This window comes from Gossypium raimondii, chromosome 10 (genome assembly GCF_025698545.1).
Source record: "Gossypium raimondii isolate GPD5lz chromosome 10, ASM2569854v1, whole genome shotgun sequence".
NCBI classification, from domain to species: domain Eukaryota; kingdom Viridiplantae; phylum Streptophyta; class Magnoliopsida; order Malvales; family Malvaceae; genus Gossypium; species Gossypium raimondii.
The window spans coordinates 49,725,483-49,743,465 of record NC_068574.1 but is presented as its reverse complement, the minus strand read 5'-3'; the positions used below and the strand labels follow the sequence as shown (position 1 = coordinate 49,743,465).

General features: G+C 34.4%; 1 non-coding gene across 1 annotated transcript; it reads right to left on the bottom strand.

Annotated features, from left to right (window-relative positions):
* Nucleotides 1-3,780: 3,780 nt before the first annotated feature.
* Nucleotides 3,781-3,887, bottom strand: LOC128034279 (small nucleolar RNA R71). Its single transcript, XR_008190409.1, has one exon. It is a non-coding gene; the product is annotated as a small nucleolar RNA R71 (small nucleolar RNA).
* Between the last annotated feature and the right edge of the window lie 14,096 nt (nucleotides 3,888-17,983).

Here is a 17,983-nt window from a genome sequence, read left to right as displayed (position 1 = left end):
GCACAGTATTCACAAAGTTGTTGATGAGAATTTGTTGCCCCCTATTGTCTTGCTAGAAACAACCTCATATTTCTTATTTTTTTGGTTGACGATATCATTCTTGTTTGTAAAGTAGAGTTGGAGAAAGTGAAGGTGCTTTTTTATGTTATTAGGCAGTTCTTTTTATTCTTTGGTCAATGCTCGGAAAACGCAAATTACTTCTCGTCGAATACTCATGACGCATAAAGTTAGTAATTAGTTTTTACCAGATGAATTCGATGATCTTGGAAAATATCTCGGTATTCTTTTGTTTCATAAGAGAGTTACCAAGGATGCTTATCATTTTGTTGTTGAAAAAGTCCACAAAAGATTAACAGCGTGTTTGGTTGGCAAGAATAGCCAACTCATTTAGGCCTGATTCATAAAGCAACAGTAATTCAAATGTTTGGTTCACCGTGTTTCTATTCATTGGAATAACCTATTGCAGGCAATGACGGATGTGGCCTGAACAAGCACTTGGCACTCTGCCATCAGAATCGCCTATTCAACGCCATAAGGAATAGGACCTCAAACAAAATTTCCTCAAATACCCATGAAATCAACAAGCATTAAACTCAACCACAACAATACAACAAACCAAAATTCCAGTCTTATAACTTAAAAAATATTAGAGGGAATCAAAATAGAAGTAATTCTTCCATAAGAAAAAAAAAAGAATTCTCATTCAATGCAAGCAAGAGAAAATTTCAAAGAAATCAATGGAAGATGATTCAAGAAGGAGATCTATTGCTAACCTAACCAGGGTAACCTCTCCCAGGTAGTATTGAATGATCATAACCATTTTTTGTAAATTTCAAATGAGGTTGGGTATTTTGGAACTTATGCATGTAGTTAAAAGTGAGAAAAATCAATGCAATTTTTGTTTATGGTAATCAAAATTTTAGAAGCAAAAAATGTCAAAGAAGGTTGGAGTGAGAATTTTGGAAAGGAGAAAGAGGAATAGAGGTGAAAATATATATGAAGAAATCAAAGTATTTACTAGTAAGGACATAGTGACTAGCGATGGAAATCACGGTAGTCAGTGGAAGCAAGTATGGAAAAAAGTAGCTTATATGGTGGGTTCTGAGTTTAGGTTGAGAGATAAGATGAATTCTATAGAGAGACGAAGGACAATTTATAGAGATTGCCACACCTCAAAATTGGGCCTAGAAGTTTCGAGGGTAATTTAGGAATTTTAGCTCTAGCATGCTCGGAAATTTTGTAACATGGTAAACTGGAAATGTTTTCGTATATGGCTTTTACAAAATCAAATCCATTTTTGAAAATAATACTGGAAAGACTCTCAATTTTGTATTAAAGACCGTTTTGAAATGGGGGTTAAAACTAGGAGTACTAAAAGGGCAAATAACCCAAAATTTTAAAAATCAACCTAATATCTTCCTTCACCTACAAGTTTCACAATAGTTTTTTCCATTGTTCTATTTGTGTCGTTCCTTGCTTTACCAAGCTTCTCCATTCTATTTTAATTGTCAAACCTTAATTCCTTTGATTTCTATCATCACCCAAGCCATAAATCTCCATAGAATCTCAAGAAAAACACCCCAAAACACCATAGATTTCTTCATTGGTTAACTTTTGGGTTTTTCAGATTTCCAACCAAAAGCTTTTTTTTCTTCCACAAAAGGTAACCATTAATTTTCCCATTAGTTTTTAATGTTATCTAGTCATTTAAACTCAGTTTTTAGCCATTAAATTGTAAGTTTTGAATAAAAGCCGAAAATTGGATCGCTAATGGTGGATTTCGAGATTTTGGGTAAAAATGTGGTTTCAAAGTGTTTTTCAAATAGTTTTGATGAGATTAGAAACATTCTAAACTTAATTTAAAGTTTCGTTAAGGATTTATAAGGATTTGATGATTTTTTGTGAAAATTGTCATAACTTGTCAAAAAATTTCGATACCATGAATCAGGAAGTTTTGCGTAGTTTAAATGTTGAGAATCAGTAATAGGTGAATAGTTAGATGAATGGAATCAATTTTAGGCAAAAATATTAAGTATAGATTGAGATAATTGAGTTTAAAGTTTGTTATGTCAAAGTTTCAGTTATAAGAGAATCTAGTTTAGGCTTGTGTTTTTGGTTGATTGAGGTGAGTCTTTGGCTGAATGTTGTTGTGTTGTTGTGTGATTTACTTTTGTTGATGCTTTGTATTCGTTAGGACCTTCTACGAGTAAAGCGAAAAGCAAGGAAAAGCTAATTTGAGCTTTCAGCGACTAAGTAAAATCGTGAACGGTGAGTGTTTAAAATCGCTACTAGTAGACATGATTCATAGTGTTAATTGGGAGCTTAGGAATAGCCTAAACCCCTATCCTAAGTTTTAAGTGTAAGTTTTCTATTTACCTTGTTTTATTTTTGGCAAATTATGTGATTATGTGAATAATTGAGTATTGATTATTATGATGCAATATTGTGATATGAGACATGTGTGATGACTATTGTGAATTTTGTTGTGTTGTGGGAATGATATACATGCAAATAACAATGATAATGATATGTTAATGATGCAAATATACAGCGGAAGTAAGCGATATTTCGGTAAGTACATATGTGTTGAATTGTGGAATGTGATGTTATTATGACATGTTGATAAGCTATAAAAGTAACATATTTTAATCCCATTCTTAATGCGTTTTTGGAGGATTAATTATGCAAATTAGTACATTTGATACTCATAATCCTTTAACTTCATGTTTTTATACTTAGGAGAGCATTTGGGAACAAAAGGAGCAAAAAAGAGCAAAAATCAGACAAATAGAGCTGTTTTTAGGGGCCACACGGCCTGAGCATTTTCACATAGGCTAGGCACACACCCATGTGAGCCACACAGGTTGGACACACGCCCATGTGCCAGCCCGTGTCAATTTCATACCCTACTTTCCAAATACACGGAAAAACTCAATTTTTAGGTTTTTTGAGCATTCTAAAGTCTATAAATACCTATTAGAAGAAGACATAAGGGAAAAAGCAGAGAAGATCAAAGAAAACACTCGAAGAACACCATCAAAATCAACTCGGAAGCGGATCTCCATCAAGATCAAAGATCTCCTTTTAATTTCTTTCGAAGGTTTATTGAGTTTCTTTATGTCTTATGGTTATTCTGGATTTGAGATGTTTTCATTCAAGATTATGAACTAATTCCCTAGATACCTAAGGAGGATGAAACTTATGATGAGTTATTTTATTTAATGTCTATTTTTACGCGATAAATACTTGATTCTTGTTCTCAATTATGTATGCTTATTTCTTGTTTTAATATTTTGGGATATTAATTTATGTTTAATATGCTTAATTTAGTGGAGCAAAATTCCCTATTTAAGAGTAGATCTAGCATAATTGAGTGGAGTTGCATGCAAACCTAGAAAAAGGACGACATAAATCTACCGGATTAGAGTCAAATCTAATAGGGGAATCCATAGATCAAGTTAATGCGACAATAGAGGTTTTAATTAGAAAGATATTTCAATTAATCAACCTAGAGTCAGTTGTTCTTACTCTCAAAAGAGTCAATTCGATGGTTTGCAAGACAAAGATCCAAATACTCATTTGGCTAATTTCCTGGAAATCTATGATACTTTCAAAATTAATGGTGCCACTGACGATGCCATTCGCCTACAATTATTCCCTTTCTTATTAAGGAACAAAGCTAAACAATGGTTAAACTCTTGATCACGAGGTTCTGTCACTATATGGGCTCAAATGACCGAGAAGTTCCTTTTGAAGTACTTTCCACCGGCTAAAATAGCCAAGTTGATGATTGATATCTCCTCCTTTGTACAGATCAATTTAGAGACTCTATATGATGCATGAGAGATATACAAGGATTTATTGAGATGGTGCCCTCACCATGGGTTACCTTATGGCTACAAGTTCAAACATTCTACAATAGTTTGAATCCATCAACTAGATAGTTGATCGACACAATAGTTGGTGGAACTCTGAATAATAAAACACCCGAAGTGGCTGATGAGTTTATAGAAGAGATGACACTGAATTGTTATCAGTGGCAAGTTATGAGGACAAAGCCAATGAAAGTAGCCAGTGTCTTTTAATTTAGATCCAGTCATCATGTTATCAAATCAGGTAGAACTTTTAAATAAAAAATGATGGTTTATATATTTCTATGCAGGTACATCCGGTGATGCAATGCGATACAAATGGAGGTGGAATGAATAATCCAGAATGCTTACCCTTTGCTCCTAGTACAGAGAACGAACAAATTAATTATATGGGTAATAATTCTAGGCCTCAAAATAACCCTTATATTAATAATTATAATGTAGGTTGGAGGAACCATCCCAATTTCTCTTGGGGTGGTCAAAGATATCAAAGAGCACAACCCCCTCCGGGCTTTTAACAACCTTACTAGCTAGAGACAAAGCCAAACTTAAGGAGATGTTGACCAAGTTTATCTCGGTGTTAGAAATACATTTTTAAAACACTAAAGCAGCATTTAAAAATCAACAAGCATCGATTCAAGGGTTCGACAGCCAAATAGGTCAGCTTGCTAAGTTAATTTCAGAAATACCACAAAGTAGTTTGCGTAGCAATACTGAAACTAACCCAAGGGAGCAGCTTCATGCAATTACTGTGCGAGATGAAGGAAGGTTAGTTGAACCTGAACCAGAACCAAGGCAAGAAATTATGGTAAATAATCAAAAGGTTGAGGTAATCTAGCAAAAGTCGGTTGCCAAAGAATATAAACATCGAGTTCCATATTCTAACACGACGAAGAGAGACCACACGAACGAACAATTTGGTAAATTTCTTAAACTCTTGAAAAAAATTACATATTAACTTATCGTTTGTTGAAGCTCTTTCGCATATGCCCAATTATGTCAAATTTTTAAAGGAGTTATTGGCGAACAAATGGAAGTTAGACAATTCGTCAACTGTGGAACTCAATGCAATTTACTCGGCCATCTTACAAAACAAACAACGTAACAAACTGAGAGATCCATGGAGTTTTACTATTCCTTATTTAATTGGTAGTTTGAATATTGATAATGTTTTGGCTGATTTAGGGGCTAGTATTAATGTCACGCCCTATAAAATGTTTAAACAGCTAGGTCTTGGGAAACCCAAACAAACTAGGATGAGTATTCAATTAGCAGATAGAACCATTAGATATCCTAGGGGTGTTATTAAGGATGTGCTTGTTAAAATCGATAAATTCATGTTTCTCGTTGACTTTGTTGTGTTAGAGATGGATGAGGGTAGTAAGGTACCTTTAATTTTAGGGTGACCCTTTTTAGCAACTGCTAGAACTATAATTAATGTTGGTATGGGTGAACTTGTATTTTGTGTAGGTGACGAAATGATTACTATCTAAGTCGTGATTCTGTGAGAACATCTAGTGATCGAGATGATTTTAAATCTTCTGTTAATATTGGTGACCATGTGGCTCAACCTTCTTTGCAGGAAACCCCTCGAAAAAATGTAATGAAGGCATGTTTCTGTCATTGCGACAGAAACAGAACGACTCATGAAGAACGAATGTTATAAATCAATAAACTAGATGAATAACGGACACATGTCAAGGAGAAACCAAGAAAACATGATGAAGAGCCAAAGTGATGCCATGATGAGCATATGAAAAGGATGAATCAATTTAAGGTTGGGGACAAGGTATTGCTGGAAAAAACGAACCCACGAATCTCTCCTTTAGAGCTTGATGCAAACGGATCAAACCCATTTATGGTACTGAATGTTTTCCCCTACGGTACAGTTGAGGTAACTCATTTTGGATTCGGCACATTTAAGGTAAACAATACTCGACTTAAACCTTATCTTGGTAAAATGTTTGATAACGAAAAAGGGGAGCCTCGGCTCTGCGAACCATCATAACCATGTGCATATAAGGCAAGTCAAGCTTAGACTATAAATAAGCGCTTCAGGGGAGGCAATCCGAGTGTTAACACCTTGCTAATTCTTTTAATTTTATTTCATTTTATTTTTAAAACTAATTAGTTTTAAAAATATAAAAGAAAAATTTTTGACCCACATGGCTTGGACACATGTGCGTGTCTCAGGCCATGTGCAAAATGGGGTAATCAAAAGTGCGTCACACGACCAGGGGACATGGTCGTGTGACCCACACTCCATCGTCCCTACACCCTCCATTTCTCCTCTCCTTTCTTTCCCCTACCTGATTCATCCTCCTTCCTTCATTCGACGAGCCATGCCCCTTTCTCCATCCCCATTCCCTTCCCCTCGCGACCTTCCCTTCCTTCTCTTCGACAGCCCAAGCACTGTTCACCACCCCCGTCGACCAACCCCCTACCCCTTCTTTTTCGAACTCACCCATCCTAACGCCCTTCTCCCTGTTTCCTTTTCCCCCTTACCAAGCCATGTATGAACCCCACCCCCTCTGCCCCTCTCCTCTCCTTTGCACCATGTCTCTCTCTTTCGCGCTGACCGCCGCGAGAACCTCTGGCCATCGCCTCATTGTCGGTCATCCTTATTTCCCCTATTTTTAATTCTTTATTATTTTATTATTTCTTTAATTTCTTTATTATTTTATTTTATTTTATTATTCTGCTTTTTTTTGAAATTATTTATTCCATTTAGTACTTTTGTTTTTATAGTTTGATTTTGTTTCTGACTGCTTCCTTCATTCTATTGTTTATAATATTATTACTCTTATTATTGCTTTTTTTTCTAATGTGGTACAGTCTGTTTAGGTTAATATATTTTTTATTAGTCTAATTATTTCATTATTTGTCTTTTAGTTTCTAATTTAGTTATTTTATTTATTATTCTTTCCTTATTGTTTTTATTATTTATAGTTTGATTCATAATAACTTAAGTATATGGTTTTTGCATGATTAGGTATCCGTCCATACTATTTTGGGAGTAGATTTCTATTTTGACTGCTTGGATTTTGATTTGTCGGCCCTCTGTTTGTGCATTTGGTGATGCTTTATTTATTGTTTTTCTAATATTGAATTCTTTTATTTTCAGGCACACCATGATGAACACACGCAGCAAGTATAAGGTCGCTGTCCTCGTTTCGAAAAAGTCGAAGACTCCAGGCGCAACCTCTCCTCGGGCGCTTTTGCCAAGGCACGCCATTCGTATCTTCGTTTTGCACAAGGCCCCTAGGAGGACTTGTATCAGCTTCTTCGACTGAGGCCACTCGACTTAGGCCGATGTATTGATTGGGCCGCTTTGGAGTAGGTCCAATTAGCTGATAGCGTGTGTGCCATCGTTGCCACAACTCCGTGGGACCTGTTCTTTTCCATCATCGAGCTCACATACATTGAGCTAACTTTGGAGTTATGTTCTACTTTTATTCTACAACAAGTGATGATGACCCATGACGAGTTGAGCACCATCACTTTCAGACTTGGTGGTACGACACGACATATGAGTGCCCTAGAGTTTGGAGTTGCCTTAGGACTATACACTGTTGAGTTCATGAGTGCCGAAAGCTTTCTCTAATTATACCAGCACATCCACTACTCTCCATCTCTTTGCTGGGTAGATCTTACAGCGAGCACGATGCCTTATGACCCGAGTTGGTCAAATGCGACTTCTTTTCCTCTGGACTTGAGATATATTCATGCCATATTGGCTCACACATTGACCGGCAGGAGGGACAGCACCGGAGTTGTCGGTACCACCAATGCTTATTTCCTTTGGAGCATGGCCACGGGGCATATTTTTGATTTAGCTTACTTTATTTCTCTCGCCTTTCGCCATCAGAAAGAGCGCAGCAAGAAGGGTCTTTTCTATTTAGTCCCTTATGTGACTCGACTCGCACACCACTTCGGTCTTTTCGACACACTGGAGTAGTCCTCTTCGCTTACACGAGTCGGCCAGATGTCCCCGCAGGGATTATCGAGCATGAGCCATATGAGAATGATTGAGCAACTTCTTGGAGTGGATCCTCTTCAGTACTGATTAGCTCATTCTGATCCTCAAGATGAGCCCAAAGACTTCATTGATGATGTCCCCTCCCATCAAAAGGATCCACCTCATTCTCCACATTTGAGTTACCATCTTGTTTCTTCTACTGCGACCTTAGAGGACCTCTTCAAGCGGTTCACTCGCTTTAAACAGCATTGCTTTCAGAGGTTCGACAGTATTGACGCGACGTTGCAGTAGATCTGTCAGCACCTCCATATATCCTCTTCAGCATCGGTGACACACGACACCAACGTCTCTGATGATGAGGACCATTGATTTTATATGTTTTCTTTTTAGTTTTCTTTTTCTTTTTATGTTTCTTTTTATTTTTGTTTTTGTTTTTAGTTTTTTATTTTTATTTTCTTAAACTTCTATCATTTATTATCTTTTAAACTATATTTTTATTTTTATGGTTGTTTCTAATTGAGTTGTAGCCTTTTAATCTTCTTCACTATTTGTGTTTATTTTCTTTTTAGTTTTCTCAGAATTATGCACTTCATTTAGATTTACCTACATTTAAGCTTTTCACCATTCTAACGATTTCATCCAATATTCAAGGTAGTTTCAGTTTTCTCCTCTCTTATGATATTCGCTATACTATGATTATATCTGTTTGTACATTAAGGAAAATGTATATCTTAAGTGTGGGAGGTTATTTATATAATTATTAGAAAATCCTCAATTATGTTTTTCATTTAAGTAATTTTCTCATACTTCCATTAGAATGAAGTTTTATCGATTTGAGATTTTTGTTGATGTGTTTTGGATTAACTTGTAGATATTTATGCATTGATTGATTTAAACTTTAAGACATGAGAGAATCAAGCATGATAAGTTATTTTCAAGAATTAAAAATTTTAGGTTGTTTCTCTAAATTGAAGTTTTATCTTGAAGTTTGAGATTTGCAAGTTTGACATCAAAACCATGATTTTTGTGAGATTTTGAGCCTTTAGAGCACACATTTTTCTTGCTCATTTTATTATTGGTTATGAGTGTGTCAATTTGATTTGTTATTTTAGAACTTGCTTTGATCATACATGTCGAGACCACACTGTTGATTTGATATTACTGAGATGATAAAGGCATTTAGGTTTTAACCCTCTTATCCCATAAAAGCCTACTTTTTAATTAAACCTTAGTGAACTCCGTTGAGCCTAACACACCGTTTCTTGATTTACCCATTAATGTTAACCCATAACTCATTTTTTTGTTGAGACTTTTTCCCGTTTTATTGACTCCCTTTTTGTCGAGATTTGTTTTGGTTAATTGACTAACTATGCTCTTCTGGTTGTTTTGCTGAATTATTTCTTATTGTTCTTATAAAAAGAAAGAAAAAATTGAAAAAAATAAAAATATATTGATTATTATTTAGCTCTATATTGCTTGAGCTTGAATAGTTAAATTCATATTTTGAGAAGAAACTAGTTTTTATTCTTGAATAGTTCTTGATTTATGCACTTGTATTTAATTCAGCATTTGTTTATTTTTCTAGTTTGGTGATTTATCAATTCGATTTTGATTATAACCAAATTTTCTGGCCTTTATCCACACCCTTAACCTAAGCCCCATTACAACCTCTTAAAGATCTTTTTGATTTGTGTATCATATCATTTTATAGTGGTGGAGATTTGATTTTCATGCAAGCCTATGGTAATGACCTTTCTTGTTTGACTATTAAGTGCTTATTCTTGAACTTTAAACACTTTGAGTGCTTGAGTGAATCTTTAGTGAGGATGTCAATTCTTGTTAATTTTGAATTAAAGGTACCTACTTAAATAAGGGGAGACACCTATGTTTTCGTGTTTAGAAATTTTAGCTTGGATTGTTTAAGACTTTAGTGCTCTTTTAGTTGTATTGCCAATGCATGATTATTTGTGAATTATTTTGAAACATTTTTTATGAGAATTACAAGTTGAGAAATATTAATTTTAATGTGAGTTGAGAATTTTGCTTGAGGACAAGCAAACGCTTAAGTGTGGAGATATTTGATAAGCTATAAAAGTAACATATTTTAATCCCATTCTTAATGCATTTTTGGATGATTAATTATGCAAATTAGTGAATTTTATGCTCCTAATCCTTTAAATTCATGTTTCTATACTTAGGAGAGCATCTAAGAGCGAAAGAAGTGAAAAACGAGCAAAAATCAGACAAATAAAGCTATTTTCAGGAGTCACACAGACTGGGCATTTCCACGCGGGCTGGACACATGCCCAAATACCTATTAGAAGAAGACATAAGGGAAAAAGAAGAGAAGATAAAAAAACACTCGAAGACCACCATCGGAATTAACTCGGAAGTGGATATCCATCATGATCGAAGATCTTCTTTTAATTTGTTTCGAAGTTTTATTGAATTTCTTTATGTCTTGTGGTTATGAACTAATTCCTTAGATACCTAGGGAGGATGAAACCTATGATGAATTCTTTTATTTAATGTCTATTTTTACGCGATAAATACTTGATTCTTGTTCTCAGTTATGTATGTTTATTTCTTGTTTTAATATTTTCAGGATATTAATTCGTGTTTAGTGTGCTTGATTATGTTTTTTCAATTATATTACAACCCTATTCCATTCTCACAGAATAGCTATTCCATCACAACTCTATTCCATTCTAATGAACCAACCATGCCATAAGTAGTTGGGAATATGATGCAAAATTTCACTCCTTAGTGGGTGTTGTTAATTAGTGCGGTAAATCCTCTCTGCGATACCAAACTACTTTATGCAATCGTCTACCGTTTCTTTGAGCATTTGTAAAGAGATTGAGAAATTTTGTGTGGGAACTCTACTGGTGGAGCTTGTAAAATGTCCCTAGGTAATTGGAATACGAAGAATGGGGGCATTAACTTTCGTAGATTGAATGTATCTTCTATTATGAAACTTGGTTTAAACTTCTCAGTAATACAAATTCTCTCTAGGTTATAACCTTGTGCTAATGAATTCAGAGTTAAAGAGAGATGCCAGTTTTGGAAGTCTTTATCAAAAGTATGTGAAGAGGTTCATAATACTAATTATTTGGAATGGTAAAATTGTTAAATTTTAGAAGGACACTTGGATTCCCAAGTTAGTTTAAAATTAATGAAAATGTAGTGTTGGGTTCGATGGTTGATAGTAATGGTAATTGGTGTTGGGACAAATCTTCACATCAACTTAACCACTCAGTGGTTATTACCATTACTAGGATCCCTCTCCCAAATGATTATGCTGGGAATGACTCTTGTTGTAGGAAATTAAGTAGTAACAACATAGAAAAGGTTTAACTGGGTCTGATTTTTGCTTGATGTATGAACAATGAGCTAAGACTTGTGTACACATTTTAAGATCAATACTGATGGAGTTGTGAATACTAGAACTCTCTTTGTGCTAATAGGGGGTGTTTTGCGTGGGAGCAATGACAACTAGATATTTGATTTTAATCGTCAGATTGGCATCAACAAGTGGAATTATAGGCAGTTTACGATGACCTTAGAGTTGATGGCTTTCGTATGGTTGAGCTTCAAACTTAATTCTTCTACAGCTTTTCAGTTGCTGAGCGTCAATTTTAAACACATTTATAGAGAAGCTAACAAGGTTGTTGGCCATGGCGAGGATCAATACTTATCATGAATTTCAACTTTAGCGTTTCAAGCATCTACAAATTTTTAATCGATGATTTGGATAGTTTTTTCAACATTGGTGTTAGTGGGGATCATCAATAAGTTTGTTTAAAGCTTAGCTTTTCCGTACTTGACCAAAAAAAATGAATAATTTTTTAGTTAGGAACTTTGTTCCTCTCTTATTTCTTGCATCCAATGTTGGATGTGCTTACGGTTTGTGGGAAAAACTCCCACATTTGCTTCCATTCCCGCATTTTGCTCCACTTTCATTTTGTATGTGTGGTAATGGGACATATTTTGGTGGTTTTTTTTTATGGGGAACCACCACTATAAATACCCTCAAGCATAAGGTCCTTAAGCACAAAAAATCAAAAACAATTTTAGCCATAGCTTCTTTTGCATTAAAAGATCGCTTAGTCATTTTACCTTTCAAACAAGATTAACACTGTGGAAGATCAACTTCTTTAAGTGAACTTAAGATGTCATCTTTCACAATTCTAGTGGTTCTTTCTCGGTTAATATGACCAAGTCTCAAATGCAAAAGGTATGCCTCATTAGAGTGAGAAGTTTTAAGTTTTTTATTCAATATTTTAGTCTCAAGCAATGTGTACATTTTTTGTTTGATAAAATAGAGAGTATTTGACATCCATACATTACAAATAAGGTTGCGATTTCTAAATATTATAATTCCATTATGAAAAGTCATGGTCAAGTCGTCTTTATACAAACATGTAACGTAAATTAAGTTTATTTCGAAACTTGGTACATAGAAAAGGTCTCTTAAAATAATCTTTTTAAAATTATCAAAATAAAGATGTACACCTCCCACTACTACAACTATCACACTTGTCCCATTCCCGGTCTACAACTGTTGAGATCGAAATACACAAGAGGGGGTGAATTGGTGTATTAGAATGTTTTCGGGAAAGGGCAAAAATAAAAGAACTCAAGTATTTATAGTGGTTCGGCTTCAATTGCCTACATATACTCCCTTAGCTTTCCTCAAATAAGGATTTCCCAAATCCACTAGATTTAAACCTTTAAGGGCAATGTTTAACATTACAAATCCCTATCTTTTCAAAGGTAAGATAGAATGACTTCCCCTTAAGGTTTTCTACCTAAAACCTTAAGTAACACTTCACAAATGAGAGAAAAATAATGATGAATAAGATGGTACATCTAAAAGGTAGATAATCAACAATTAAGTACCCTTACATAAAGTTACAACACTTGAAAGAATGATAGAAAATTTAACACACAAGTGTGTACAAGAAATATTTAGTAAAAGTTTAAGAAAGATTGGAAAATTGAGTTCTTGGAAGTTAGGTACTTATTTCTTGTCTTTTCTTCACTTCAATGAGGAGCCTTGACCTTGTATTTAAGTCCTCTAACAACTTTGTGGATGTTTGTAGCAGTTAGAAACAAAATGGAGTCGTTGCAGCTATAAAAACCAGCATTAAATGTAGTTTACAGCTTTGATGTATCGGTAGAAGGAAACTTGTATTGGTAGAAGTCTTTCCAAAATATGATCATTGGGCTCATTCTATCAGTATAAGTCCCTTTGTATCGGTATAACTCTGAAGGTTTCATTTGGTATCGGTAGAATCCATCAAAGGATCGATAAAAGTGTAGAGGATGCTAAACTTTGGCTACTGACTTGACTTGTTTTGGTAGAAGTCCTCAAGGTATCGGTAGAAGTGCAGGAGATGTTGAACTTTGGCTATTGACTTGACTTGTCTTGGTAGAAGTCTTCAGGGTATCAGTAGCACTTTGGTTGTATCGGTAGAATGGACTAGGGTACCGATAGAAGGCCTAGGCCAAAACTACCTTCCTTACTAGAGTATGTTCTACTGATAGAAGTCTGGGTTGTATCGGTAGAACTCCTAGTTCTATGGGTAGAATTCTGTAGCTTTTTCAAGGTCTTTTCATCTTGAGTTCTACCAATACTTCTCCACCTAAGTATTGGTAGAAGTCCTTCAGACTTCAAAAACTCGTTAAAAAATAAGTTAATTCAAGGCTTTTTAAAAATTCATTTTGTCCAAAACTTTGAAAATAATTTTAAGGACTTATAAACAATTTTTTGCATATTTAAGTAGGGAACTTTTAATATACTTTTTGTTATATCAAAATACTTGAAAAATTAGAGCTAACAAAAACGATAAGCTCTTGCCTCTAAGATCTTTCATCTCCTCGAACCTCTGTAAAGAAACAGAAACATGATTAATGGCTCCCGAATCAATGACCTAGTGGTCTATTGAGTCTTCCACTAAGCAATTTTCTATCATCAAGAGTTTCATACCTTTGCCTTTGGTAGCTAGTTATTCCTTCCACCTTTTACAGTTTGCCTTGAAGTGCCCTTTCTTGCTATAGAATAAGCATTTAGACTTAGATAAGTCTTTAGGCTTTCAAGTTCTCTTCCTTTCCACTTGTGGTGACTTGGAGACTTTAGCCTTGCCTTTCTTAGTGCGCTTTCCCTTCCCTTTTGAGGAATAAGCTATAACAGCCCGATTTTCAGTGGTGTCAAAAATAGTGGTTCAAGGCTACCAAATCCGATAAGTAAGTTGTTAATATTATTATTTAATATTTAAGAGTCAAATATGATTTTGAAAAGGTTTTTGAATTAGTAATTTGTGTATTATAATGATTTATTAGGTCAAGTGGTTTTAGAAAGTGAGGTATCGGGACCTCGTTTCTACAATCTGAGCTGTAGATATTTTTATAAATATTTACGGAGTGTCGTTAAGATAGTATTAAAGTTTCGTTGAAAAATTTTAACATTGCGATAGTTAATTAGTTAAAAAGGACTAATTGAAAAAGATCCAAAACTTGCTAATTAAAATATTTAAGTGATTAAATGGCTTGATTAATAAATGAGGGAGGACTTAAATAGTAAATATACCTAAATGAATAGGATGAGGTAGCATAACAAGAAAAAAAAATAATAATAAAGGCCATTTAATGGCAAAATAGTAATTATTATGAAATTAAAAGTACAAATTGAATTTCTAAGAGATTTCTAGGCAATTCTTCTCCCATTTTCGGTTCAAACAGACATGGGGAGAGCTCCTTGAGCTGGTTTTTCACATTTGCTTCATGTGAGTCCAATTCTTACCTGTTTCTTATAATTTTTATGTTTTTGAGATTGTTACAATTAGGTCCAACTAAATCTTACCTTAGGTTTTTATTTTGTTAAAGATTTTGGATATTGCCATTGATGAATCTAGATGATTTTTTAATGCTAAATGATGAATTTGAGATATTAATTGTTATTTAAAAGTATTTTGTTAAGTGATTTTGATGAATTTTTCGATTAAGGATTAATTTGTTAAATTAGTAAAAATACAAAGATTTGTTGTGAATTTATTACAAAAATGGGTTGTATTGAATTCCATGAATATTCAGCTAGCATGAGTTTACATTAAAATGGTTAATTTGCATGTTTTGGGCTTAGGGACTAAATTGAATAAAAGTAAAACTTTAGGGACAATTTTGTAAATATTTCAAAAATGACAAAATTGTAGGAAATGAATTATTTTATTTTCTGAATTAGTATATTGAATGAAGTTATTAATTTAGATCAAGGTCGAGTGGAAAATCGAGGAAAATGGAAAATTTCCAAAATGCCCCTGAATATTAATATTTCTCCAACTTAACTAAGTAAGTTCGTACGGTTATACTTTAATAAGTATATTGGTTTGATGGATGGTATTATGTATTTATTCTATTTTTGAGAATGAATTATTATTTAAATTATAATTTGAATTGAATATTCAGATTAAATAGAACGCGGGATTTGAGTACATTTGTTTTGTGGCGCATGACAACATTGAAGGAAAATGGCGGCAGATTACCCAAGTAAATTGAGGTTCAATATTTGTTGCGAACTCTCATGTTTTACTTTCTGTTTAGCTCTTATGAGCTTCTGTTTAACTCATATGAGTTTCCGTTCAGCTCTTTCGAGCTTCTACTCAACTCTTATAAGTTTCTGTTCAGCTCTTATGAGCTTCTATTTAACTCATATGAGTTTCCGTTCAGCTCTTTTGAGCTTCTGTTTAACCCTTATGAGTTTTTGTTCAGCTCTTATGAGCTTCTGTTCAACCCTTATAGGTTTCTGTTTAGCTTTTACGAGCTTCTGTTCAGCTTTAGAGCTTCTGTTAATGATGTACTCAAATCCATAAGTCGTTCTTCGAATGGTAAAATATCGAGAGTTGTCTTGGATGATATATGTATATGAAGAAATGGTAAGAGAATGATATGTATCATGATATGTATTTATATCAAAGTCTTGATATGTTGATACATGGAAATTATGTAAGTTGAGACAAGTAATAAGCTCAAGTGTGACATATTGAGATAATAAGATTATTGATGTTGAAATTATATGAAAAATGTTCAAGTACGCTAACAAGTGTTGTTGTTTGATGCTTAAGCAAGTGCCAAGCTATTGGTTGAATGGTAAAATGTTTAATTATAAGATGTATTGAAATGGTAAGTGCTCAAATGAAAATATACTTGTGCTCATAAAAGAGTGGAAAGTTTTAAGTTATACAATTTCTTAAGAAATGACTTGTGATTAATTTGAAAAGGACTATGTTTGCATGCACTAGCTTGTGACTATGGTGGTATGATATGCTTATGGCTTGTGTGTTGTCCATATGGAATGGGTGTGATAAGTAAAGAAATACAAATGTGAATAAAGAAATTTGGAAGAGTATAAAGTTGTTTAAAACTCTACTATACTTGGGATAATATGTATAAAAGATGCTACGGATTTACTCATTTTGTGAGTTGTTGAATATGGTTTCTTGAATCGTGTGGCATCAATAAATGTTTATTCTTGATAAATGTAAATTTTATAATGAAATGGATTGATATGATTAAAGTTTATACAAGCTTACTAAGCATTCATTGCTTATGTATTTGTTTTTCCTTACTTTTCAGATTATCGGAAGCTCGATTGGGTTGGAAGCTTATCAGAGTTATATCACACTATCCATATTCTACCGGTATTTTGAATGTTTTGATTTTTGTTATAATGGCATGTATAGGTATTTTGTTTAATGTTGGCCTATGTAATTTGTTGAGATTTGCCGCTTATTTTGGCTTGTTTTGGATGCTTAATTATGTCTTGTTGATATGTATAATATTAATTGTAGGTTGACACAAAATTGGGTGAGAAATATGGCTTGTAAAATGACCTATTTTCGTCTACACGGGCAGAGACACTGGTGTGTGTCTCAATCTTGTGTGACACACGGCCAGGTAACATGGTCATGTGTCCGTTGTATCTTTTAAGAATGTAAGTCAGTATGCTCACACGACCTAGCACACTGGCGTGTGACTTGGTCATGTGAACCAAGTCAGTATACTCACACGAGCGCGAACACGGGCTGAGATACGACCGTAAGTTCCTATTTCGAATGCCCACACGGCCTGAAACACGAGCGTGTCTTCTAACCGTGTGAGTCACACGGCCTGGCCACAAGGCTGTGTGACCCCTGCAGTGTTGAAAATTTTAATTATTTCTGAAAATTTTTTTGAGTTTCTGATTTAGTCCCGCTTTACTTCTAATGTGTAATTTGGGCCTCGAGGGCTGGTATAAGGGACAATATGTATGATTTTGATTGGTTTTTGACATGAATACTATATGATATGAAATGTTTGCATTTTCAGTCAATTTGATTTCGAAACTTTGGTACTGCTCCGTAACCCTATTCCGACGACTGATTCGAGTTAAGGGTGTTACATAAGTGACGACTATATTCGCATATAAGTGACGACTATATTCTCATATACTTTTTGGATCGGTTGACCGTCGTTCATCATCAACTCATAGGATTGTAAGGATCGGTTGACCGTCGTTCAACATCAACTCATAGGATTGTAACTCCTTCATGAGTTATGTAAGCGTCAGGTTTTTGTTGCCAAGACTATATGCGGCCCGAAACCACCAAAAACCTTTGACAAGCTTTTGAACACCATCTCAATTTGAATGTTCTAATCTAGATTGGCCTCATTGCCCGCGTCCTTGAAAAAGTTACCCATAAGGGTGACCATATGGTCTTTGACTGAATTTTTGGGATTTTTCTAGGCATTCATTAAACTAGTTGTAGCAAACTGTTGAGCCAAGACAACTTGGCCCTCGAACATATCTTCTAGCTTATCTAGAATCGCTTTAATATTCTTGAGCTCTCTAGTTGCTTATACAAAGTACTGGTCATGCTTGCCAACATATAGTATCGAGCTATCTCATCAGACTTTTCCTAGCTTTTCCTAGTCTCAGCTTGAGTGGTCGGTGGACATTTGTTATCAAAAACTGTTTTAAGTTTCTCACAGCTTAAGACAATTATTAAGTTCTTTTTCCATTCCTTATAATTATTTCTGTTTAGTTTTGTTTTCAGTGAGTATGTTCGATAAGGGAGTCGATTCCATTTTCGAA